At 44.8% G+C, this 24,799-nt stretch overlaps 1 protein-coding gene across 1 annotated transcript in view; it reads right to left on the minus strand.

Moving 5' to 3' along the window:
* Window positions 1–24,799, minus strand: part of LOC119463948 (uncharacterized) — a 261,047-nt gene that overhangs the window by 141,567 nt on the left and 94,681 nt on the right. Inside the window, 1 exon segment of the mRNA XM_049655838.1 lies at window positions 24,658–24,729. The gene's annotated coding sequence lies outside the window, so the exon portion shown is untranslated.

The following is a 24,799-nucleotide window of genomic DNA, read 5'->3' on the forward strand; positions in this document are numbered from 1 at the left end:
GCGTGGAATATACGAACGGGAATACGTAATACTTTAACATCAAATATTCCAGCCATTAATAGGTTTATCGGAAACACGTTCTATGTGTTCAGATGCTCCCAGTACTTTCACTCTGTCACCACGACGACGCCTTATTCGAGCGCCCTAGCAAATATTACAATCTAATATCATAACCGAAAGGCAGTGGAATTTTAGAATGAAAATTAGATTTGATGTTGCAGGCAGTTGTGAAATAGCCTGCTCAATGAACTTTGACCCGTTTACTTTCTTAACCGTGAACTTGGACCGCGGGCCGCCACTGCTTGATTTTAATATATGGTGACTTAATTTACGTTGACTGTACTGTTCTCTCGTGGTTCTGTTGTTTTTATTTGAGACTGCCACTGTTCTGCTCATATTTCTGCGAATGTTTCTATTGATAATCAGAAGAAGCGCTTGTCTTGCAGGCCTCAGTCTCTGTGAAGCCTTTCCGTATGCCTGATCACCCCCCCCCCTCGTTCCCCTTCGCCTAATTTTAAATTAGGACGTGATCTTCTGTTCAATGCATTGACGTTCAAATTTCAATTGCCTAGATTTTGTGGGGATAGCGTGAAGATTTACTGTAGTTTCTGACTTGAGGTACTATTACACATTTGCTTGGAATGAATGAATGAATCAATCAATCAATCAATGAATAAATAATAATTTAACTGTAGTTTAAAATTCCTGGTGCCTGTAGAGGGTGCTAGATACTCATACATTCAGTTTATTCACCAGATAGCAATGGTTGGCTGCCTGGGCTAGAAGCTGTGTAAACAGCTTGACAGAGGCCCAGGTAGCCGTTACAAGATGAATACAGCGAAAGGGCAAAAACAACATACTCCTCATTTCAGACATGATAATTGGGCCAAAACGGTGATCAGAATACAAGCAACGAATAAAGAAAAAGTACCATGGCATCGCTTCTGAACTTAAAGTACAAGACAAATGCTCTGTGGTAGTTCACAAATATAGATGTTCCTGGTCACGAGCACGTGTAGGTCCCTTTTGAATGTCACATTTCAAGCACAACACTCGTGTGCACGTGCTACATTTTGTTTTTTATTCACGTTTCCTTTTTGCTCGCTTTTTCAATATTATGCAATGAATAAAGTCCTTTTTAACTACATAACGTACAATGTAACGTTTTTTTACTTGCTGTTTTTTGCAATGGTTATCTGTTAATATATTTTTCAACTTTTTGAAGATCTGGCTGGTTTTTGTTATATGCAAACTTCTTCGTTTTGTGCCAATGTTCGATTCCTTGTATCATCGATATTTTTAATCGATTGTAACGTATTGTAAAATACGCCCCCCTCACCCTATGCCTCTCGGTAGGCCTGTGAGGTCTTTCTAAATAAAAATAATAAAATAAACACGAACATAGGAGCCAAATATACACGAAGACACAAGGAAACAACACACAAGCAAGAAAACATGCGATTCCTGAAGAGCAAGAAGTGTGATTGATTTATTAAGGCGGAAGCCTTAAGTGGCTCATGCCCCCCATGTCCTTGAGAAAAACCCGTCGTCCACTCCAATGGTACAAAAACTGTCATCATCAGTAATGGCTCAAATCCCTCTAAGCAAGGTAAAATGAAATGGCTCATCGCTATCATAATGCAAAGGCTACAAGTACTCAGCAAAGCGAAGCGAACAGTGCGTACATTCATTCGAATCACGCATACAACTTACAGTGGTAGAAAAAAAATCACGTGACCTTCTCAATGGCTCATACCCCGTACAGCTGAGGCTATGAGCGCTCAGCAAAGTGAAACGAACAGTGCATAATTTCATTAAAATCCCCCATACAACAGCATAGGCTTCAATCCCCTGCTGAGATGGTGCAACTTGAAGAAAAATGGTCACTGGCGCGAGTCTGACCCCGCTATACGAACGCGCTAAGACGCAGCTAATCGTCTAAAACGAGCCGAAGAAGTCAAACTGCGAAAGCAGCGACATGACGATGCGAGACGACGCATTACCAAGTTTGGAGCAGGCTTTCGCGTTCACGTGTTACAGGAGTGCAACATGCTGCCAAACTTTTGATTGATTGATTGATTGATCGATAGATTGACTGACTCACTGTCTGATTGATTGATTAATTGTGAATGAGTGAGTTTTTGTGACTGGTGGCCTTGACACTTCTGGCATGTTGTTATAAGAAATGCTATTTTCTTGATTACTTCTGTGTTACAAGCGAGCAATAGTAGAGATAAGGTTGCGAGGCCTACCCTCCCCACCGGGCGGGGCGTAGGCCTCGTCAGGCGCACGCAGACTTCAGCCTCCCTCCTGAGGTGGCGATGTACGTTTGGATGTTGTATGTGAAAAGTAAATCTGCCAATAAACTGTCAAACTTTCAATAAGGATGTCCGTATTCATTAATTAGATTTTATGTTATTGAGACCTTCAGATGTTTTGCCTAGACAGCGGAAGCATAACTAATTTTTATCCATGTATCCATATTGCTCACGTACCTATGTTCTGCACTGGATTGAAATCTGTAGGGCCAATTGCTGATGGATAACACAGGATTTAGTTCATTTTGCCTGTTACATGTCGGCTCTAAAGTCCCAGTCATCTCTATAATAAATATCAGCCTGCTACTTTGTTAGACTCTCGAAGAAGTTATGTGCGATGCGAAACCGTCTATTCTGTTCAGTAAAGCCCAATTTTATAAACTTATTCGGGCTCTGGCGTCCCATCTCTGTGACACACAGTCACACGTAACACAGCCTCGCACCGTCGAGCATGGTGATTATCTCACACCCATTGGAAAGAGTGGCCTTTAATCGCATCTTTTGAGTAGTTTTGGACCCAGAAAAATACAGGTAGCGTAGCTAGACGTTATAATAAATCACTACTGACGTTTAATGTGACCGGCGACGCCAGCATGTCGGCTTTACGAAGTGTAAACATTGTGTGCAAAGAGAGAGGGAGAGAGAAGAAAAGGTTCGAAGCAGGAACCGGGAATGCAAGAACCCATGCGAAGCGCTGAGCCGTGCTCCCGTAAAAGTGGCAGTAAATAGTGCCTCTTCCCCTCCAACAACCTTTCGTCTCTCCCACGCAAAAAAAACAAACAAGTCAAAGCTTCCGCTGCAGAAATAGATGCACATCAAGATCATTAGGACGACAGAGTCAACGGGCCGGAAGTTGGTGCCGGAAGTGGATGTTCTAGGGAAGTGGGAGTGGGGGAAAAAATACAGCGTATACTCACTGCGTAGCAAAAAAGAAAGGACAACTGTTGTGGAATTAGATGCAGGAGGAAAAAACAAAAAAGAAGTCACACCCGACAGAATGAGCTTCTTGAAAGAAATGATTGTCGGGGAAGATAGATAATCTATTCAGCACGTCGTTGATAAGCACGGCACAGTGCAAAAAAAAAAGTGCGCTCTTTGTTCTGGTCCTCTCGCCTGTATTTGCTTCCGCGGCAACAAATTTTACGGGCTTTTCGATATTTTTCTTCATTATTTATGTACGGTGTCGACGCGTTGCTGCGCATAAAATGTCCTCTCGTATATAAGAGTAACTGAAATAAAAAGAGGAACCAAAGGCAACGGCGAAGAGTCAATGAAATCGACAGAGAAAGAGAATAACTCGTATATAGTCACAGCCGAGAATCGTTGACGGCTTTCATGAGCAAAGCGTTAACGGCGAAACTAAGCACAGCGGCTGCTTGATTTCCGAAACGAGGCTTAAGGCCCGTGGAAGCAGTCGCTTCGGCGGAAATGACACCCATCAACAAGGCCCGCTGATTCGACCGAGCGCGACCAGCACCATCGACGCCGTCTACAATCGAAATAAGAAGAGGAGGGGGGGGGGGGAGCAACTTCGTTTTCAGGGAAGGAACGGAGCTTGCTAGAATAGGGACTTTAGAGAGGAAGCGATCACAGTTCATTATGCGACTCAGTTGGTGACTGCAAGAAGTGGCGCCTGTCTTCCCAGCGCGTGGGCGTCAATAAAATTTATGCATGAATTCAAACTCTCGTTGATACAGTCGAACGCGGATATATCAAGTCTGAAGGGGATCACAAAAACTGTTCGATGTATAGGCACTTCGATAGATAAAATAAATAAAAAAATATACAGAAAATTTTTCGAGGGGGTTTTACAGCTGTTCGTTATACACGATAACTCGTTATACCTGGATTCGATATGTCCGGGTCCGACTGTAGTTAGAAGGATACGATGGTCAATGCATTAATGTAGGTCATCTCTCCTTTCGATCATGCAATAGTTGGCGTTGATAGTTTCAAGTAATCGGCCGCCATATTGCTGTGCTTTTCTTCTCCCGACAGAGTGTTCTGTCTCGTTTAAACAAACCGACAGCCAGCCGAAGCATGCAGCGTAATCACGGCCGGAACGAGGGTTAATCGCGACTTCGTAACGCGGTCACCCTCGCATCCGAGCGCGACGGTGACGTGGAAACGACCCTTTAGTTACGGGCGTCTGCTACACGGGTGTGGCAGTCACGCTCTTCGACGTTTCAGTTTAGGCTTTATGGGTGAATGGAGCGGGAATTTATTACTTACCAGAATTAGGCAGCGTCATATTTTGACATTTCCGAAAACGTATATGCCATCTCGCCTGACAGCGGGCTTCAAGTCTCGCAGTAGCACTGACCGTCCGACTATATCGGTAAAAAAAAAAAGTCTGTCTGATTAATTTCACAAACTCTGCGTTAGAAGTGGAGCGTCGTTGCGCTACAGCCAAGAGCGCGGAGTAAGCTGTTTTATGTAGCACGGGCTGCTCTTTTGCAACGGCCACTTTTATTTATTTATTTATTTATTTATTTATTTATTTATTTATTTATTTATTTATTTATTTATTTATTTATTTATTTATTTATTTTTCTTCTTTATTTATCTAAGGGGTTGTAACGTCCCGCATAGTGGTGGACAGCTCCAGAACAATTTTGACCACCTGGCATTTCCTGACGTGAATCTCGATTCGACGAGATCTCTTGTAGCTTGACACCATCGAAATGCGGTTGCCGCGGCAGGGAATCGCACCCGCGACCTCGTACTTAACAGCAGAACGCCATAGCCGCCATAGGTAACCTTTGCTGGTCATTTCGAGGCAAACGTTGCACACCATCTGCACACCATCTAGTGTGCTTGAACGTGGCAGCGCATGTGCTTCAATACTTAACGATGGCCATGAACTGGGCCTGGCCGGACGCATGGAGGCTACCGCATATGTTAACTCCAGGCGTCTTGCATATAACGCTCAAAATGCTCTTTCATTTTCTGGCGATCTGAAGCAGAGGGCCCGTAGTTGTCAGCGCTTTTTTGATAGCAGACTCAAACTGTCGAAGCGTCTGCTAGCCCTTGACAGCGGGTTCCGCCTAACGTTTCCTGTTCCCGCCAAAGCCTGTATTCAACCCCGTTTGCTTCGCCGATTCTGTGGCAACCGAGCGTGTATTCCATCTAATCTCCGATCGTACACAAGGAATGATAATTAATCTGATCCTCGGAGAAGTGTGAAACTGGTCTTGACATTAACCTGTGTCCGGTTTACTTGTACTATAGTGTCTTCTTAATGTATTTTAGTTACGTATGTAAATGTAGTCGCCTCTTGTCGATATGTTATGTTAACATTACTGTAGCAACAATTTCATTCGGTCGCTTTTTATACTCGCTGCACAAAGAAAACACATTCTCTTCCTAAATTGATGTTATGATCGAAGTTTTGCTGCACAAAAACATTATAAAGTATAGTTGTTGGTGTGGTTGTTAAGGGCAGCACTGCGAAATTTTAAAGGAAGTAACAGATTAGTTCGAAAGGAAAGTAAGCGGAAATGAATACGAGACGACGGATAATAGTGACTGGTGTGAATGTTCAAGGATTAGCGTCGAATGTAGCATGGTGTCTGCAGTAAATTATACAGAATCATGCATGCACAGTCTGATACGCTCCCTCAAGCACGCCTATCTCCAAGTGCTCACACTTCAGTTCACGTCCACATTGAAGCATGGGCCGAGCCCCTTCACATTTTCTCGTTACACGCGGCCCGCTCCCCAATTTCTCTGCTGTGAACCTCGGAGTGTACCCGGTCTCGTCCATCTGAGTACGAAATTCTCAGCGGCTGCCCCACATTGCGCCTTCTTTCTAGCCGACCCTGTGACGTTGACAAACTGCCTGCCGCCTGCATTGCGTCGCACGGCACCATCTCGGCGAGGTTCGTCCGCAATACAAACCCGACTACGCCACCCACAACCGCGAACTCACCAGCAGCGAGAGCGCACAAGATACAAATGCTCGCGTGGCACTACAGCGCAGCAGCAAGGCTATCACAGGCAGGAGACAAAGTAGTAATTAACCGTCCTTCTTTGCTATGTAAGGGAAGAGAATGCGGCCTCGGCAGTCAACGCGGCAGCGAGCTGGCTCGCATAAAGAACAAAAAAAAAGCACCAAGGAACTTGTCCTGCTAATCTTATCTCTCATGCAAAATCATGGTCTCTCGTGTGAGTTATCAGCGCCGGTATTCACACTAGCGTTTAGGCTGCATCACCCTGACGCGCTGGACGATCGACGTTGACGTGGTCCGGACGGATATATGGTATCAGAGTCAGTATCACTGTATCCTGGTCAGTCACTGGTGTACGTTCGTATTCAAATATGCGGGAGTAGGTTGTTGTTGTTGTTGTTTCCTCCACAGATGGCTCGTGCCCACAGGGGGGATTGGACAAATTGGGTTGTTTGAAATGTGCATCTAACAAAATACCAAAGGCGGGTAAAGGCAAACACGTCCCAGAGCGTGGATCTGTATGGGAACCTCCTCTCCGTAAAAGAATGGTCTAGTAAATTTTAAAACCAGCAAAGAAAATGGAAATCAACGTTTGGGTATGCAAGGGCATTCGAAGTGCGTGTAGTTAAAATAACAAATAGCAAAAAAAAGCAAGCAAATTACAAACGGAATTAGAAATTTGTCAGTGATTAGGTAAATTATAAAAATACATTAAATAATGGCAACACTGAGAAGCATGAATATGACAAAAAGAAGCAGAATATATTGCATCATACATTAGGAGTTAGCTATCAACAGTGTTCATGTTTGAACGAGTAGAAATTCTCAAACCTATGCGTCCCATATTCTACTCACTATCAGAAATTAAAAAAGCGTGCCTCTTTCGAGGCGTATATGGTAAAGGCAAGTGCTGTGCTTTAAATGTTATCTACATTTGTACCGTTCACTCCAACGGTACATACTTCCTTACTGTCCCAAACTATCTGAACGATGCCTTTTTCTCCTATCTGCCCTTATTCTATGAGCATTCTTCTTGTTCCCGCTCTTTCCTAAATGTGACAAATGCATGGCCCCCTATCGACCTTGTCCCTGCAAACAACATTTAATTACATGTTTCATTATCTTTCATTCGATATCGACTGCGTTTTTGTATCGCATACTCATCACAGAATTATGTTTTATCGCATTCAACTCTACAAGCTGTGTCACAGTATAGTTTTTGAAAAAAAAAACTTAATTGCGGTGCTCGTAGGCGAGAATAATCTTCACGTCCTTCAATACCATTTTATCGCTCGCCTCTTACCATCGTATCCGCCTTCCTGTCATCATCACACAGAGCGTTATTCCATTACTCACGGCGCCTTATTAAAACGGCCGACGCGCAAGACCATTTCCGACCAATACCATATAAGCCAGCCGTTCTTTATATCTCCTCAACGAAACTACCCGTTTCTCGTTAGGCCGACAACGCCGGAACACTCTGGAGGGGGTTTGTGTACGTTCGGGAGGCGGCAACCTCTCCGCATTTTCGCCATGTGCGAATAATATAAATGCCGCAAACGTCGAGGCAGGCGGGCTAGTGGGCGAGCCAGCAGCCCCCTATTACGCCGTTCTTGAATAGCACTCACCCCTTCCCCACCTCCCCCGGAAACACCCCTTCCCCAACACGCTTTGTTCCGTTACTCGAGGCACAACCTTTAGCGCATGACAGTCATACATCAACGTATACGTGGTGGAGGCGCCGCCGTGTCTGCTCGCCGGCGACGAGCAAAAAAGCGAGCTTTATGCGGTCGGAGCATTTCGTAATGGAGCAAAGTGAATCAATGGCGCCCGAGTCTTTTGAATTCTCTCGGCGATGAACCCAATCAAGTAGTTCTTATATTTTTGTGAGATGGGGCGGGGGGGGGGGGGGGGGGGCGCAAGCTGTGCCTGCCGTTGACAGATCTGGATGGGATGACTATGCGCCTGATTCAATGAAGTCGGTTAGAAGAGTTCCTCTCCCATTTGCGTCACGGTTGCATTCAAAGTGTGACTCATTAGGGCGATGAGCAGCCCAGCCCGAGGGAGACATTAATAATGCTGCCACGTCCATCTATATATTTGAGTAGTTCATCAGAACACACTTTTTACTTGGAGATAAGCGCAAATGCGAAAAAAGAAAGCCAGGCGTTACGGCGGCGCAAAAGTTCGAAAACTGATTAAAAGTTGAGCTACGCGGAAGCAAAAGACAGGACGAGTTCTTTTATAAATTGCGGGCTAAAATGCTTTCTTTAAAAATCGTTTCTTTGTGAGAAGTACTTTTCAATACTTTTTATATTTTGATCGCTTCCAAATAACCCCTTGAACATTGCAGCGCAGGCATCTGTATGACAATATCTTATAGAAGAGAGAAAGAGAGATTTTCCCAGAAACAGAATACAGTTTGTAGTAGCACCGTGTGCTCGTCCCCTCCACCGTCCTACGCGACCCATTTGCGTTGCAGGTCACGTCACTCTAGCGTGTACTTTAATTATCGCATGAATTGCCAAAAGGCGCCATAAGCATAAATATAGTGGCGTGAAGTCCTTCGTCATGAAGTAATTGCAAACGCGCATTGTGGAACTTGTAGTGTTCGCCGGCTCACGTGTCGAAGATGATGATGGCCACCATGGCCAGTGGTGGGCCATTGCTTTCATTCACTTCCGCTGAGCACCATCTTTCACGATGCTAGGCCACTATAGGTTATTTTCTGCGATTCGCCAGTACATTCAAGGCGGGGAAAAACGGGTTTAGCCTACGTTGGCGTTCTTTGGGGCATACGCGATCCTGGCCTGTGACAATGTGCGGTGATCGGGACCGGCTGTGATCGTGTGACCGTGCCGCGTGTCTCGCTCAGCGTCTTTCTTACCTTCCTACCTCCCTTTGCCCTTGCATTATTCTTAAATGTGGAAATTTTCTTGCATTTTATATGTGTCTTATACCTACATACTACGCACACATGATAACCTGAGGCGATATTCATGAAGTCTTGGGGCTAGTGCCATTACAGACACTTATAGGGGACATTAACGTCGCCTAAAGTTTCTCTGGATACAGGCCCTGTTGGCGCTGGTATCCTTACTGCGATCTGTATTGCACATTTTCCCACCTCCTTGTCCATGTAGTGATGTAAACTATGTTCCAAGTACCTGCAGTGACTGAATTTTTTTTACCCGTTGATGTCTTATTGGCTCTACAATGTTCGGTTGGTCAGGGGAGTCAAGGTTTATATAAAATTTTTTAATAAATTACAGTCTTTTGCAAACACGTTTGTTCCGTTCTTTCAAATCGTCAGCCTTTAATTTCCAAGGTACATTAAAACCTCGTTATAATGAACCAGCATATAGTGAGCTAACGCCTATAGTGAAGAAAAACGCTGGTCCTAATTACACTTTCTATGGATTATATACTTTACTTCTGATATATTGAACATGCTATACTAATGAGCACATGCATAAACGAAAAAAAAACACATTTTTTTACAAAACCCGGAATGATGTGCTTAGTTATACTATAAGAAAAACGAGAATAAGAAAACAAAAAAAAACTGCGAAAAACTGAGTTCCTGGTGATGACGGAGTAAACAATGATCCCACTTAGCACGTCGTTTTGACACACTGTTTCACTAACCACGAAAATTTGGGAGTACACTGGCTACCCTGAATTTTCATGAGGGGGTATGTCACCATTCGTTTCTGTCACAGGGTGCATGTCAAGACGTGGCAGCATTCAGAAGTTCCAGCAATTCCCCGCTCCCCCTTTTTTGTCTCCATTTATTGTGCCCGGACAAAAAAAAAGGCAATTCATATCTTGAGACAAATGGCCAGTGATCATTAGTCTCATCGTGAATCTCTCACCGTTGTTCCACAAGCGACACTCTCGACTCCACCGGACTTCAAGGAACGTTATGACCTGAGTGACGCATGCGCCACATCCAACGTCAGACTGGGGATGACCAATATAAACGGATTACGGAGCCCGCAGATAATTATCACAAGACCAGATAAAAACATCGTACAGACAACCTGAACTGAACACTACAGAGCCAAAGATATGTGCTCTGAGTTTCAGCATGCGCTCTTTTAAAGGTCAGTGCGCCAGCTGTGGTTAGAAAAATGTTGTGGTAGTTATACCAAAATGCGAAATGGTCGACTACATTTTTAGCGAAAGTACTGGTATAGCGGATATTTTCGGAGTGCTGATGACTTCAGTATAGAGAGGTTCCACTTTATCGGTCCAGAGGTCACTATATCAACGCAAGGCAAATCTGACGACTCCGCAAGTCGCCCTTGAAATCCTTGTTCCTGCTATGCGTGGCATATCCATATTACCTCGAGAATTCCTCAGGACGTGTTTCCTCCGTATGCGTGAAAAAATAACTTAAATTTACACATGTATAATCTGGGCTAGTATTTATATAAGGATTCCTTTTGCTCCATCCGATTCTTTTCCTACTATCCACTATTCACGGCCGCCAGGTCCCATTGATAAGGCAGGTTGATCGACACTCGAACGACGCACGAGGAACAAAAGTAATTGCCATCAATATATATATATATATATATATATATATATATATATATAGAGAGAGAGAGAGAGAGAGAGAGAGAGAAAGAGACATCAGAAGCACCACTTCGCGGTTATCTTAGGTTTATTTATTAAATAAGCGCGAAGTTGTGCTTCTGATTTTTCTAAATACGCTTGGCCCAATGAAAAATTCAGTTACTACTACATATATATATATATATATATATATATATATATATATATGAACGAGAAGAAAGAAAACCGAGGGGCCCGACTTTTTGAGTCATATCATAAGAAGCCAGCACAAAAAGACACCAAGGACAGCGAAATGAGCTAAAGCGAGAAGCGAGTTCAGCGATCCTTCCTATAGTACTTAAGGCGGGCTTCCGGCCGCCTTTCATCGACCCTTGGCTGATGACTGAATAGAGTGCAAATTCCTCTCAGGAGTCAGCGAAGCGCGCGTTGATCTATAGGTCGTTACCAATCTTTCCATGCTAGGTAGGTATGTGTGCTCAGAATTGATGGTATCGCTAATATCTTCGACGTCTTCAGCGCTTCAAAGGTGCAGTATTTTTTTATGGCAGAGACATAGAAGGTGAGATCAGGGCCAGCATAATGTAACGATATCTATTCAGTCATCAGCCAAGGATCGATAAAAGGGCGGCCGGCCGCCCACCTTAAGTAATATAGGAAGTATCGCATATCGCGCTTTTGCTGATTCCCTTCTTGGAGACCTAGGTGACCTCTTTATTCTTATAGATGTATATAGCTGTGCACGTGTGACGTGCACGAGTTGCTTTGGGCGGCTGGAGTCTCAGCTATAGCATTCACTCAGCTAATCCACCCCCTGGAACTCCACCATGTGGCTCTTAGATGGCAGATCTCGGAACCTTGTTACGCAAATTAAATCGAAATTTTGTTGAAACGCGAATTTCAACGGTATTTCCACCCGCACGCACATCGCAATGCGTTTTCATTACCATGAGCGTTCAACCAAGTCTTCATCTTAAAAGCAGCTCACGCAACAAATTATTCCTCGCGAACGATATTCGAGCATGGAAGAGTCTTTCATAGCCACGTTATCGTTTAACTTCACTCCTGAAAATTTTAGACAATGGCTAACTACACCAAAGTGAAAACATTTATTTCTAGCCATTGCTACTATGCCTCCCATAATATCCTTTTTATTCTTACTCCAATACATAAGCAAAACGGCTGTTTAAACACTTGCACCTCATTTTGCACTCGCACTTTAATTTTTTGGTTTTATTCTTAAACGTTATTTTCGTTAAAGAACATTCACCTTTAGGTATTTATTACTTCACCAACCTTTAAATAAACTAAAGTTGATGAAGATGAATTCTCACTTTAGATTAGCTGTGCAACTGCAGGTGTTGCGGTGCAAATACCTCCCTACCCAGGCTGCTAATGATGTTATCTCACTTAAGTCGTTGGCCGTCAGTGCACAGTGAGCACTTGTCAAGGGGCGAGCTCCATATTCGTGCACCTCAGGATTATAAAGTGTGATGGAAAAGAAGAAAACGTCAGCGGCATTATGTCGTTAGTCGAATTCTGGTAACCTCAATTCACAAGTATTCCTCAATAAAAAAGAAAAAAAAAAGAAAAACAGGCAGCAGGCGTTAATAAATAAACAACTGGACTCCAGCTGAGACGGCATCTTTATGTAGCGGTACTAATGGAGGTGATTAGGTCCCTCTCGGAGTAATAGCGTTGATTTGTCGTGGCAGGGTCCCATATTATGCGTCTACCGCTAGAAGGCGAGCGGTTGTAGCTATAACTGATTATAGATAAGGGGTGTGGCACCCGGCAAACGTAAAAAAAAGAGGGCATCATCGCCTGGCGTGCTGCGCTTGCGGAACGCCATTTGGCGTTTGGCTTCTGCGAGCTCTAAACAAGGTGTGACTATTCCTTTGAGGTGTAGCGCATTGCTCTGAAACAAAGTGGAACACATGTTTCCCGTTTTTCAATTGTAATTTGGGAGCCCTAGTTAGGCACAATTAGACAAAGAAAGCTTTCGAATCAAGGCGCAAATACCGTTTTTCAATTGTAGTTTGGGAGCCCTAGTTACGCACAATTAGAGAAAGAAAGCTTTCGAATCAAGGCGCAAATAAAAGTGACGTAACCTAAGTCAGAGTCCACTGCCTACACCACGTGGCAGGTATGCTGAACTGTGCAACCTTGCCGAAGTCTTTTTTAAAATGTTATTGGCATTATATTGTAGGGGTTCAATGACATTTTGGTGCCTGTATACGGCGCCGTCTACTCCTCTTAAATGAGAGATGTCCCCTAAGCTATCTAAATGTTTCAGGAGAAAAAAATAGACAATATAGTTACGACAGTTGCAAAGTTCCTGTGCACATCCTCGCAACATAAAACCGCAAAATCAAATGTTGACGCGGCACTTCGGCGGATACAAATGTTTTGTTGCGGAAGTGCAAATAGCGTCCCTCGTTGGTGCAGCGTTTCAGTCTGAGCGCTCGCGAACACGCACACAAAAGCCTCATAAAGAAAAATGGTGACAAAAGGCATTAACGGGCTGAATTATAGCTGCGTCCCACGCCTTCGATACAGCTATACCTAGCCAGAAACAACTGGGCAAGCTGCATGTTGCATCGGAATTTCACTTCTTCCTCTTCCTCCGAGCGGAAGTGGCGCATTTTACGGCGTGGTACAACGTGTCCGGAGAAAGCGTTGTTAACGTCAAGCCACAACGTTTTATGGCCAGAAGACGTAAGTTACGAGCCTTCGGTCACAGGAGAAAGAGCGCATTTTAAATGAGCCGCCTCGACATGGGTCGTTTATCGAAGCACGAAAGGCTAGTGTACTTCCCTCCTTATAGCTCTCGCGTCCAGGCTTTAGAATCTGAGGCGCACCGTGCCGTTTGCACTGACCATAAAGTGATTACGACGCTGATTAATGCTTTTGCGGCGTTCTTTAAAACCCGTGTTGATGTATGTCTGCGCATGTTCCCGATTAACAGTACCCTAAGAAGCAAGCACGTTAGTAGAGTGACCATTCAGCCAACTCGGTAAATATTTGAAGTAATGCCGAACGCTATTCAGGAAGAAGGCACCGGTCTTACTGGAGTATTAGCGCGCTTAGCGAACCTAATGTCCAATCTCGGCTTCTTTTAATCGCAGTTTGCACCCGGTTTGCTTGTTTAGAAGTTGTTTGTTTCATTTCTCGAAAAATGTGTCTTGGAAAACCTATGGCCGCCCATATGCCGGCGCAGATATAACGAAGACTATAAAAAAAGAGATGAGAGTGTTATAACCGATAATGTTATCTCTGTGTAAACGTATATGTAACACAAAAATTTAGAACGCTCTATTTTAATGGCAATCTTTGGAGACAATTTTAACGAAATGCACAATGCAGAGAGAGAGAGAGAGAAACGAGAAGGGAAAGGTAGGGAGGTTAACCAAGGACGTGCCCGGTTGGCTACCCTACGCTTGGGGAGAGGGAAAGGGGAAGAATAGATAAGGAGCGAGAATATAAAAAATCTTAAAGAGCCAGTCATTCACACAGTCAGTCGCAGAGGAGGGTTCACTGTCACAAGCGTTCACACAGTCCAGTGTCCTTCAAGAAGTGAAGTAGAGCTTTTGTGGCTTTTCGCATGCAAGAATGCGTAGGCCATGGTCCCAGAATCTTTTCCTCAGACATCACTGTGCTATCTAACGTGCTGAGTTGAGCTTGCAGAATCCGTCGTTGCGCGTCAAAAGCTGGGCGATGGAAGAAGAGAAGGTGCTCTAGCGTCTCATCGCACCCGCACGAATTGCATGCCGCGCTGTTAGCCATTCCTATTAGGAATGAATAGGAATTTGTAAACGCGACGCCCAACCACATGCGACACAGTAAAGTTGCTTCGCTACGGGAGAGTCCAGGTGGCAGGCGAAGTCGCAATTTAGGGTCGAGAGAATGCAAGCGTGAGTTGCTGAAACCTGGTGAATTCCATCTTAGAAGTGTAATGTGGCGAGCAAGAAGTGATTGAAGTTGCCGCGCAGCGTCCGTCCTTGAGAGTGGTATAGGCACTCGCTGATGTTTTTGATGGGCCGAGCGAGCAGTTTCATCGGCGCTGTCGTTGCCAACAATTCCGCAGTGGCTCGGCAACCACTGAAATACGATGTCGTGTCCTTTCTCGATCGCGTGGTGATGAGCTTGCCTTATTTCGTACACTAGCTGTTCGTGTAACTCGTGACGTAGGGCGAACTGCAGAATTTGTAGGGCTGCTTTCGAATCGCAGAAAATGGCCCAACGATTTGGTGGTTGCTGGAGCACGTAATGGATTGCACCTTGAAGAGCCGCAAGTTCTGCTGCTGTCGACGTGGTGTTGTGAGAGTATTTAAATTGCAAAGAGACGGCGTCCGATGGAACAACCACTGCTCCGGTAGAGCTGTTGGAATTGGTGGAACCGTCCGTGTAAATGTGTATTCGGTCAAGATAAGACTCGTGTAGGCAAAGCAGGGACAACTGCTTCAGTGCTAAGGGTGACAGGTCTGATTTCTTAGCAATCCCAGGAACTGAGAGGCACACGTGAATTTGCCGGAGACTCCACAATGCCAATGTTGGGTGTTTTGCAGACTTGAAGCCAGAAGGTATCGACTCACGTTGCCTCGTCACAATACTACAGTATGTAGCCTGTGGTCGTGGCGCTGGCAAACCGGCTAAATGGTCGGATGCAAATTGTGAACGTGTCTACACATGCTTGAGCTGTCTGATTATATCAAGCAAGCTTGTATTCCGCTGTTGAAGAAATTTTCTTTTGAAACTGGAGATAGCAAAATGAAAAACAAGAAAAAGCAAATTGGGCCACTACGCTTAGCGTAATGTTACGAGTGTGGAAATATTGTACATGATGAGTGGGGCTGTATATTAGAAGTTCATGAAGCACTTACTTCGCGAAAATTCCCCGAAGGCTGCTACTTGAGCTCGAAGCAAAGGCAGAATTTTCGCGATCCGTCTCTGATGGCCCAAGGTGATACGGCACTTCAACATCATTAGGCTACTTATGTCTACTGCAGGAGTGAAGCCTCTCACGGACGTCTTTATTTACGCATATGTACGTGGCTGTTTCTATAAACGTCTATATCAGCAGACGACGTAATCGTCGACTGCTTTTCAGTAAGTTATCCCTGCACTTAGTTCCTATTTTGTTACTCCATTACATCGTGTATCTAAATGATTACTGAGCCTAACTCCACTTACTGCGCCTAACTACGTGTACTGCGATTACTGAGCAATAATAGCATACCAGTGCCGACGTGAAAGCGGTTAAGTGATTTCTGGGAAGAAAAATCCCCCACCATTTCGGCCCCAATTAGCTGTGCGCAGCTAAGAATGGTTCTTGCAACTTATTCTGTTCGAAACAATGTACCTTACAGCGGCAATAATGTTTTCTCTATAACTGTCAGTGGTTCCGGCGACGTTGCTTTCTTTGACTTTTTTTGTTGTTGTTCTTATTGATTAACTCATTTTGTAATTTTGGAGACGTTGGGAACGACCATCGCCAACTTTTCCACAACATTTGCTTGTCCTACGAACTTACAGAATTTTTATGAGAAAATTAGTAAATGAAAAAAAGGCATGGGGCCACAAACATCCTACACACCTGTCAAAGCGCTTGAATCGCTTAACAATCTAATGAGGGCGTCAAGACGCTTCGTGCAACGTGTACGCAGTGTCATATAGAAAATATATAGAAAATATAATATAACACTAGTGGCACATAGAGAATAAGCGTCAATTACGAAACGCAGGGAACCACTGGGATATTTTCAAGATTATACGGATGTGGTGAACGAATGAAAACACTGGAAAAGACATTAATCTACCAATGAACAAGCACATACAAATCAATGTCGGGTCTAATTCACAAAGCCTTTCGTATTCATAAGTGCTATTTGCCATTGGTGGATGACCTTCGCTAACAGTGTGCAGAACGTCATGATTGGTTGCCCGAACTCTTACGAAGCGTTTCTAGCTTAAGAACTTTCTGCGTGAATACGGGGGCGGGGGTTAGATTTTTCAGTTGTTGCATTGTGCTCTTATCAGAACACTGCCGTTACAACCACGATTCGAACATATGACCTCGCGCTCAGCTGCACTATTACCCTCAAGACACCGCGCGGCTTTATGATTTATCCTGCCCCCACCTCCTCCCGTGTGCACCTGAGTGATGCACCGGCGACCCTGCGACACGCGACTGGGTCAAAACCATGTCGTCCGGCCCATCTCCGTTGTCGGCGGTCGCCGGCGGCTTTTTGGAAGCGGGCCGCGAATATAAGGCGGCGGGGCGCCCCGGTGGCACTATTTTTGGGGCCCGCGTGACAGATTCAAACGCGGGGTGCGGCTAAAAAGAGACACCAACCTCCCTCCCCTATCCCCCCCCCCCCCTCCTCTTTCTGTTCTTGAGTGCGCAACGTGCCTGACGTGTAAGCCACCATATAGTGTCGTTGATCGTCGTTGCAAGCGCTGGCGGCGGGCGGCGGCGGCCGGAATGCTGCCGGGACACGATTATAGCCCGCGCCGGATCGCGTAAGGAAAAGAGTGTGTCGTACCTGGCTCCAAGCCGCTACACCGGAAGGACGTACGACGAGGCAGATTCTGTTACTCGCATCCACGCCTTTATATATAGCGGAAGTTGCAAAGATCGAAGCGCTTTTGTTTTTGCAGCGAAGTGCATATCCGCAATCTAGAGTTTGGCAGTGAACGCACTTTTGCGCTTTCTGAGAACGTCTGTTTTTTACGAGCGCCTTTGACTCTATACGATAGTACTGTCCGTGCACGTCTCTATACCCCCCTCTCTCTCACTATGTCTCTCTACCCTTCTTTTTCTTCCGCTTCTCCCTTCCCCCCGCGTAGGGTAGCCAACCGGACTCTTGACTGGGTAACATGCCTGCCTTCCTTACATCCCTCTCTCTTGGCGCATCAACGACGACCTTTCTTAACGTCGTTGTCCTCACCATACCATGCAGCGCTAAAATTGGTGACGTCACCGCTCGTGCAGGCTGCGTCTGCAATATATATATACATAGAGAGAAAGAGCGCAAAGGATAAATGAAAGGCAGGGAAGTTACTAAGAAGGACTTAACCCGGCTGGCACCCTGAAATCGGGGAACGGGAAAGGGGGAGTAAAATTTTGGTTTCATTGTTTCATTCGTGCGTTTAACATCTCAAGCCAACGCTGGGGCTTTGGTACAAGCCGTAGCCACAGTGTTAAAGCCATAGTTGGATGCAACATCCAACGCCTGGTGTTCTTCAATGTGCACCTAAATGTAAGCACACTGCACTATATGGAATGCTGAGTGCAGTACACGCGTTGACGCCTTTCTCTTCTTCGCGACAATTTGGACAAGAGCGCGCGCTGTGATGACCATTGCGGCCACGTGACAGCCGATCCCGCTGGAACGTGGATTCATACCATGCAATCATAACCGACTGAGAAGGCCGCGGCTGATGAGTGTCACTAGGACCTGATGAGTGTCAGCAGCTTCATTTAATTGTGTCCTATAAGTTACGAGCCTCCGGATGGCGGAAATACCAGTGCTGCGTTCCTGTGGCTATTTTAGTGCATATCTGCTTTTAATGAAACACCGCTCAGAACGAAACCTACTTCCTGTCTCGTTGGTTTGATTGTTTCTTTTTTATTTGTGTGATTCTCGAACCCTTTATCCTAGTACTTGCGGGGGGTGCCTTTAGATTGTAAAATACATTTCATTATATAACAAGTTTCACACGAACATTCAACTTCCCTACCTACGCAATATGTCTTTGGCTCATTACGGATGTATGCCCGACAGATTAATAACGTTTACTGGCGCTATGGCGAGCAAGCGTCCGCTCCGAGGAGGTGGCTGCATCTGATATAGCTGCATCCTGGCAACTTTCGCGCAGCACGGAGTGAGGTAAGATGCATCGCCGTATCAGATCAACCTGGCTCGGCCTTCACAGCCAACGCACCGGAGTGCAAGGAGCTTCACGATGACTCAGCTCAGCCACTGCGGTGCAAACCTGGTCGCAGGTGTACGCGCAGCTACTGGAATAAGGCCAAGGATGCATGATGCGGGCACTTTGCTCACGAACGACGCCTCGGTGCGCGCGAATAAAGCGGCGCTGTGCCGTGGCCCGCGGCAGTGGTTCCGTGCAGTTTGTCGAAAGCGTCGCACATGTTTATTCCATTGATATTACCTAGTGGAATGCCCGAAAACGGGGAGAGAAAAACGAGAAAAATACATCGAGAAGGAACATACAAATAGAACAGGAAGACTTCTTGACTAAAAACTGAGTTTATTTCGCAGGAACCCATGAGCTAACCTCGCATATTTGATAGCACTGAAAGTCACTTCAAGGTAATCAATTTGTCTTGATAGTAATTTCATGAAAAATTGTCCTTTGTATACAGGGTCATTGCCTTGAAGTGACTTAAAATGCTATCAGGCATCCGCTTGGTCTCGGAGGACGTCGTTTCTACGACATAAAGACAGTTGTTAGTCCAGGAGTCTTCCTGTCCAATTTGCTTGTGTCTTTAGGCTTTTTCTTCCTGGTTTCGGTTCCCGTTTGCAGGCACTCCACCAAATAATACCGATTGTACCATCCGACCCAATAAGCCACTCTTATGAACTCGTCCAGTGAGGGGCCAGAATATGTTCGATCTCAACACTTGTGACTGCTTTCCTGACTGAAATATTAGGAAATTTTGTACCGCTGGTAGCTAAACGATGTAGGACTAACATGGAATGAATGTGTGAAGCAAATAGGCAGTCTTGGAATCGTATGCACTGAAAGAACGGCAAGAGATACAGACGTAGCACTTCTTTTTTTGCACAGCATGCCATAGGACATTAAACAAAACACTACTGCAGTATTTATGGTGCACTCACTTGCTTATTAGAATAAAAAAGAGCAGAAAGCACGTTCTGCAAAGTAACGTATAGAAGTCACAACAGGTGCTTTGTCTACCTTATTTCATTACGTGGCTGGAAGCTCAACGTTACTGCGTGAAACGCCGTTGAAATGCTTTAAGCCACTGTACTAACAGGGCTTATATTACCTTCATTCGCATTAGAGAGTTTGCGGCATCACTAATTGGTTGGGGCATCATAAAGGTGGCTGTTCGGAATAATGTATAAGTGGTTGTTAACCATGATACTGAATACCTGCACTGTTTGTTTGTCCGCAGTTTCGTCTCAACGCATCCAAATCAGTTACCAAGTTTACGCATTTCACTTCATACCAATTATCACAATTTTGTTCTTCAAATTCATAATCCTCTACCAACTTAAAGTTAAGGTCAAGCATGTTTGCAAAACTCTCCAATCGTGAAACAGCTTTGGTGTCATGCACGTCGTCGGGCGTCGCATTCGCGAACGCTTACTGCTTCCACATCAAAATAGCCAACACCACCGCGTGTGACTCTTACGGATGTGATCAAACTATCGAAGGATGTGCCACTGTCCAACCTTCGACTCTAAACAACATGCTCTGCGCGCACTACAGTCGCAGGCGCTGACGCTACAGACCATTATCGGAAGCAAATACCTTGGTACCTCGGCTGAAGAACTCTAGTAAGGACAAGAGAGGGAAACAAGAAAGGGTCAAGGCATGGGAGGTTAACCAGCATGGAAGATCCGGTTTGCTACCCTACACTGGAGAATGAGGGAGGGGGAGGCAGAAACATAGGAAAGTAGAGAGAGAGAAACAGAGAAGCTCGGAGCACAGAACACGCTGAGAGCCGATCACTCTCACTGCAGGTTATCACAGCACAGGATCACGCGCAGCATAGCGAACACCAATTCAGTCTACAGCCGCTTGTGCAGGCCTGTTGTCGTTCAGAGCAGTAGCAGTGCCTTCGTCGCCCTCAGAGGTGATGGCTTATGAGCACAAGGTAACCAAAGCGCTAATGCGATTCTAGAAGGCAAATGGCCCATACCAAAGCTTGTAACTATATGTGCGTGAGTGAACGTTCATCTGCGGGTGTGTGCACATCGACTCCCTTTCTGTTCATATCTTTTTTTTTCACCATTCTCCAAACGTAGGGTAGCCAACCGGACGCGACCACGGTTACCCCCCCCCCTTTCTTGCATTCTTTATATATTTGTATTCCTCCTTGAACACTGCAGTGGTCGGGACAACAAAGTTATCCATTCATGACATATCATGACAATCGACTGACACGATAAATTTCGAGACCATCCACTGACCCTACGTGGACTATGGTGGGAACAACATTTCACGGAATTGACTCAAGTGCAATAACACACCGCTAAAATAAGTGCAAAACAGCAATTGCACTATCAAATTCCATCGTGATGCTATAGAGACCATGCAATGGAGCTTTTGATAAGTCTATTTCCAATATGCGTAATGCAAAAAACGGACCACGGAAAGGCGAGCAACGTTCAGGAGAAACAATTATGGTCGAGCTAGTCGTCCCACAGAAAATAAATCCCGTAAAAAAAAAACTTTATTAAAACGTACACAAGTGCTATGTGCATGCTCATGGCTGAATGCTAAAATAAGCTTCATATTTGCGTATTTTTTCTTACCCTCGCTGTTTTTTTTTTCTTCTTATTTTTTTAATCTCTTGCAATTGCAGTTGCTGTGGACCCAATACCTATCTTATATTGTACCAATCGTATTTTCCTTTCTTTTTTCTGTTTTATTTGTTATTTAGAAATGACACATCATGGAATTCACGGGGAATGCGGCAGATGGAAATTCAAGACGATGAGCAACACGAGAACAAGGTGAGGCAGGAGCCAACGTTTCGACAAGTGGACTTGTCTTCTTCAAGGTCTGAAGAAGACAAGTCAACTTGTCGAAACGTTGGCTCCATCTCACCTTGTTCCCGCGTTGCTCAACATCACGGAATTAGCACACAAGAAGGGAGCGCATACTCACAATTGTGTGCTCATAATTATCGTGAAGGTCTCTGTCCTTCAATTACATGCGCACCACTATTCAATAAGACATTTGCACGAACCGTATCTAGGGACAAGTAAGATTATTATGGCCCTAAGTACATTCATGCTATTTTTATATCGTTCTTAGATTCCACCGTACTGCACACAATTATCGCGGGTAAGTATATTTAGCATCTCTCCCCCTGTGGTTGTACAAGGACTCCTGCGAAGCTTAGAAAACTCAATGTCATGGAAAGGGTTATGCTCTGCTTTCGGAGCAGGGGTTGTTCGGAGATCACAAAAACTTTCTGAGGGACGCTGAATATAACTTTTTTTTTAACGGCAACCTCAGAGAAAGCTGGCTTCGCGCTGAGGAGCGCGAGGTCGCGGGGTCGAATCCCGGCCGCGGCGGCCGCATTTCGATGGGGGCGAACTGCAACAACGCCTGTGTACCGTGCATTGGGCGCACGTTAAAAAAAAACCAGCTGGTCAAAATTATTGCACATTGCCCAACTACGGCGTGCCTCATAATCATATCCTGTTTTTGGCTCGTAGATACTCCACAACATTTAAAGACAGCTGGCTGGCCCTGCAGTGAGGAAGAACTTGTTTATTAAGCAATTACTTATTAGTTACTTATGTAATGGTTTATTTATCAATTAATTCAAATTTTTTATTCATTCATTCACGTGCCCCTAGCACGGGAAGGGGACGGAGCTTCGGCCTTATAGTTGCGGCTTGTGTGGCCTTCGTGTCGAGAGGACCCAGGGCCCCCAAATTATCGTTTGGTTACGCGACTGACTCTAAATCAATCCTTGGAATCAGAACACAGGTACACCGTACAGGTTTTATAAAACAGACACAATCGGCAGCAAGCGAACCGGCAATGGCAGGAAACAGCGGAAACCTCGAGCTTAATCAATCGTGATCTTCTTGAATGAGCCGCGGAATCTGCTTCTCCAAATAGGGACAATATTCTTCACTACAGTAGTAATATTTTGCCGAATTTTCAAGCGGAAAATTGATTTTGGAAGGTGACCCGACAAAGTGAAAATGACCTTGCGTGACCTCGCTGAGAGCTTCCTTTATAAGTAATCGCAATAAAATGTGAACAGAGGGGTTCGGTAGGTGCCCGAACAAGTGTGCGTCGATTAAAGCCTACCGCGAAGTCCACAGTCTACCACAGTCCCCAGAGTGCGCCGAGCAGGGTCACGTGCAAGGCCGACTTTTTGAGAGAAATCACTTCATAAAATGGTGAGCTTGCGAAGGCTTGCTGGGTGACGTAATGATCCCTTCTAATTTCAATTCCATCCTGAATGGCAGGACGTCTCTCCCAAACACCAGAGCTCTCCAGCTGCCCGCGCCATACATCATCCTAACCCATCATGTGCCTGCCTATTTCCTCTTCTCATCACTCCTGCTAATAGTCCGCGGCCCTCGAGGGCGTTACACATCCCTTGGCAGCCATTCTGTCACTCTTATAGAACACTGGTTATCTGTCCGACGGGTCACGTGACCGAAGCCGCCTCGTCTTATTCTGAACAAGAATGTGAAGCATCTACCCGACGTTTTCCCTCTACTGATACTAACACATTTTCTACATGAGAACTTTGCACCTACCATAATGCAATTTCGTATTTTTTTTATCGTTGCTATAACAACAAGTTCAAGTGAAAGGCGCTACTAGGTCACGGGAACCTACACGGAAAAGACGCCCATGACAAGGGCGAACAAACGAATTTCGCTTGTCGGCTCTTGTCGTGCACTCCCTCCCTAATTGTCTCTAACTGTCCATTGTATCTATGCTTTCATATTGACTAGTAAAAATAATAATTAAACCTGTCGGAATTGTGAAGTTTTCGAATAGAATAAGAATATTTGAGAGAATGACCTCGGAATATGGAAACGAATATCGAATAATTTTTCATTTCTAAACAACGAGAAATACTCGAGAGAGAGACAGAAGAAAGGGGAAAGGCAAGGAGGTTAATCAGAGGAGAAAATATCCTTTTTGCTGCTACCCTATGCTGGGGAGAGAGGGGAGAGGGAAGTAAAGTGATAAGAAAGTAGAGATACAGAAAGAAAGGGGAAAATACCAAGTTTGCATAGCGTCCGCGTCGTCAAAAGCATTGCTCTCATTCACATTATTTGATAATTTCATGTAAATTTTCAAATTGAAGTGAGCTTAACTTAGAAGATTCCAAATGAACAACGGCTTTCATTTGAAATATTGAAGCAAAGCAACTGCACGGAACGATATGCACGCAGTGCGTTGTTTTCGTTAAAAGGGAGAAGCGAGGTAGTAGAACGCCGCAACTCTTTGAAAGGAATTCGAACACGAACGCATAGTTAACGAAATAGTGGGGCCCTGCTGTGTAGTTTTTTTTTTTCTCTTGAGCAAAGAAACCGGTAGCTGGGACAAAATGTCAAATATATCGTTATGTTTTAAGCTTTACATAGCTGAGTGTTCGGTGCCATTTATTTCATTTAGGCACAATTTCTTTCGCACATTTTAAATGGTATGACGGAACCAGCAGAAAGCATTTCGAGATCGAAAAGACAAATGTTTTTGATGTGTTTCTGTTGCGTCGAGCTGACCCTTTTTCCTAACAGCTGCTTACAAGCTCGACATATGGCTTCTAAATGCGGCTTTTGCCTTATCCACTCCGGGTATGTTTTTTTTTTCCGAATCACTTTTTGTTCCCCCCACAAAATTTAATTCACTGGCACTACTTGTCGAGACATTTCTAAGCCCGCACGCGATACCAATTTTAGATGCAGCAAAGAAGACTGTGGCATTTCAGTGTCAGCTGAAAAGCAGCATTTAGCGCAGTATTTTTCCCTTTTTTTAAACACTCAAGTTTCAAAAGAATTCTCGTTTCAGGCTTTGTCAGGAATAGGTCAGGAATAAACGAGGCTTACCCAAGCCCTCGTTCCCAGCGCAAGACTGTAGATGGCAAGTCACGTGGCTCAGTTGCAGTGAGATTCCACCAGCTGAAAAAAAAGGACAAAGTAGTTTTTAGTTCAATGCTACGCCTGTCATTGCACATTTTAAGGTCAGCGG

Source organism: Dermacentor silvarum, chromosome 9, assembly GCF_013339745.2.
Source record: "Dermacentor silvarum isolate Dsil-2018 chromosome 9, BIME_Dsil_1.4, whole genome shotgun sequence".
Lineage (NCBI taxonomy): Eukaryota > Metazoa > Arthropoda > Arachnida > Ixodida > Ixodidae > Dermacentor > Dermacentor silvarum.